General features: G+C 42.5%; 1 protein-coding gene across 1 annotated transcript in view; it reads right to left on the reverse strand.

Annotated features, from left to right (window-relative positions):
* Positions 1–2935, reverse strand: part of LOC106632908 (protein phosphatase 1F) — a gene marked incomplete at its 3' end in the record, with an annotated part of 4790 nt that extends 1855 nt beyond the window's left edge. The window contains 1 exon segment of the mRNA XM_014331627.2: positions 2646–2935.
* Between the last annotated feature and the right edge of the window lie 84 nt (positions 2936–3019).

The raw sequence follows: 3019 nt of genomic DNA on the forward strand, positions 1-3019 counted from the left end.
AGGGTAAAGTGTCTTGCCCAAGGACACAACGACCAGGACAGAGAGCCCGGGGATCGAACCGGCGACCTTCCGGTTACAGATGCGCTTCCCAACCCCCAGCACCACGGTCGCCTAAATCCTCAGCATAACCATATATAATATCCACAAAACTTAAAAAGAGGTTATACACACACACACACACAATACGGTAATATTATGCTGAAACCCAGTACGAATCACTCCGCGAGGCTTCTGCTTACGATAGCCGTAATGCTCCGACAATTCATCAAGCGGTGCGGATTTGTAGCTTAGCAAAGTCGTACTAAAACATTTGACAGATTTTCGAGCGCCGTACACATAAAATCGTTTTGAGGTCAGTAAACACAACCAGAATTCATACATAAGGTACACGGGTTTATAAGGGGCACTGTTGATTTTCAGAAAAATCAAAAAGATTGATTTTAAGTGAGCTGTATTTTCCAAAAAAAAACAAAAAAAAAACCCACGGTAATAACGACGGCCCGCTAGCATGCTCTACCAAAAATAGTGCTTTGTTGTGTATCTGATGGACAAAAGCTAAACCAGTTCCACACCAATGAAGTTGCAGCATTTTTACAAACCAATTATGGTTCATCCATTTCATTCAACGATCCGCTTTCGCCCTACTCATTCTCTGTCACCGCCATGCTTTTACAGCTATGTGCATATGAAAACAAAGGCACTACGCATGTGCGTTTTATCCATATTCTATCGCGATATTTCATTTTCTTATCATTGCCGAACATTAAATCGGTATTACGATATGATATGGTCCAGCCCTAGTAAATGGACTGGTTCATATAGAGCGCTTTTCTACTCTGAGCATTCAAAGCGCTTGTAAATTCACCCATTCGCACAAGCACTTTTTTCCAATCCTTTTCTAAGTACTTCCTATCTAACAGTCAGATAGGACTCAGATGCCAGCAAGGTGGAGGTGGAGTACTGGTTTGGGCTGGTATCATCAAAGATGAGCTTGTGGGGCCTTTTCGGGTTGAGGATGGAGTCAAGCTCAACTCCCAGTCCTACTGCCAGTTTCTGGAAGACACCTTCTTCAAGCAGTGGTACAGGAAGAAGTCTGCATCCTTCAAGAAAAACATGATTTTCATGCAGGACAATGCTCCATCACACGCGTCCAAGTACTCCACAGCGTGGCTGGCAAGAAAGGGTATAAAAGAAGAAAAACTAATGACATGGCCACCTTGTTCACCTGATCTGAACCCCATTGAGAACCTGTGGTCCATCATCAAATGTGAGATTTACAAGGAGGGAAAACAGTACACCTCTCTGAACAGTGTCTGGGAGGCTGTGGTTGCTGCTGCACGCATTGTTGATGGTGATCAGATCAAAACACTGTCAGAATCCATGGATGGCAGGCTTTTGAGTGTCCTTGCAAAGAAAGGTGGCTATATATATTTGTATATATACAAACTAAAAGCTACTTCCAAAAACATTCAGCTTTGATATTAATGGGTTTTTTGGGTTCATTGAGAACATGGTTGTTGTTCAATAATAAAATTATTCCTCAAAAATACAACTTGCCTAATAATTCTGCACTCCCTGTATATGTGACAAGAGCGGAGTTCTTGTAATGGTCACTTGGGGCTGGCTCCAAAACTTTTTCAGTCCCACGGACTGTCCAGCTTTACATGTTTATTGCCTGGTACAATAATGTGTCCAACTTGGACAGCTTCTCTCCCCAACTGTATGGTGGGAGACTTAAATTTTATGTTCTTATAATTCATTTATTTGGATATTGGCATTTGGGGGTGTAGACAGAAAACTGTCATTCCTGTTTTCTTCTTCTGACCCGTCTCCGTAAAGCTTAGGCTGTGTGGGAAAATTCCAGCATACCAGCAGTTTCTGAAATAGTGGGACTAACTTGTGTGGCACCAACAACCATGCCCCTTTTCTAATGCTCCGTTTGAACCCGAGGAGGTCAACTTGACCATGGCTACATGTTGCTGCCATAACTGCTGGTTAGATATTTACATGCATATCTAATAAAGTGGTAAGAGAGTGTATATGGATTTTTACAGGAAATATTCGTACAGTTCGATTCATAATTTGTTGGGCATATAGAACGTTTTTGTACAGCATCGCAGTGGACTTGAAATCAGCAATAATCAATTTATGAAATGTAACGCTCTAAACCAGGCCCCAGGGACTTCATTATTACAGGATATTTTTAAAAATAAAAATAAAATGTTTTTTTTAATGCGCCAGCTTGTTGTCATGTAAGTTACATGTTGGCCAATATGTCTGAACATTTCTTGAAAGAAGCGCAGAGAAGCACTTGAAAAGGGCTCGCAAACTCCCCACACTTTGAGTTAAACGCAAAGAAAAAAGCAACCGTGCTGCATTGGTTGTACACCAGGACTCATACCTGAAAACTGGAGCCTAACGATCAGCTTTCCCGTTTCTTTTCTTTGCAGTGCGTTACATGAATGTTGAGGGTTTGGTGCTTTGTATGCAGTACACATTATAGTGCTGCCCACAATTACACCTCGAGTCCTGAGTCACTCACTCAAGTGAGTGAGTGACTCAGCGACCATGTTTCATCGACATGATCGCTACCAGAATACATGCTTATTTTACAGCCAAGCAGACAGTGGTTAACTTGGTCTTACCGTCCGCTGACTTGGTGCAGTCCCTTGTTTTAGTACGCGTCTTCACACCTCCTGAAGTCCTACTGACTAAACACGCCCTTCGGCGAGACAAAGACTAAAGGGATTTACTGATAACACAAACATGCACCGCGTATGGTAATACACAATCCCAGTTCACTATTAACAGTGTTTACAGATCTGCGCAACGATCCACGCCCAATTGAACCGGCAGTTTCCTGTACGCCATCATCGTCATCACCATTGTTATAAGACCCTTCTTCGCCTATCTTTTTATGGCGGGTAGCAAACAACTTTAGGTGTTATACCACCACCCTCTGGACTGGAGATCTCCCATCATGCCTTGGGACATGTGCTGCTGTTTAGATGTTCTTGTT

This window comes from Haplochromis burtoni, unplaced genomic scaffold (assembly GCF_018398535.1).
Source record: "Haplochromis burtoni strain Fernald_Lab_line unplaced genomic scaffold, NCSU_Asbu1 Contig_3898, whole genome shotgun sequence".
NCBI lineage: Eukaryota > Metazoa > Chordata > Actinopteri > Cichliformes > Cichlidae > Haplochromis > Haplochromis burtoni.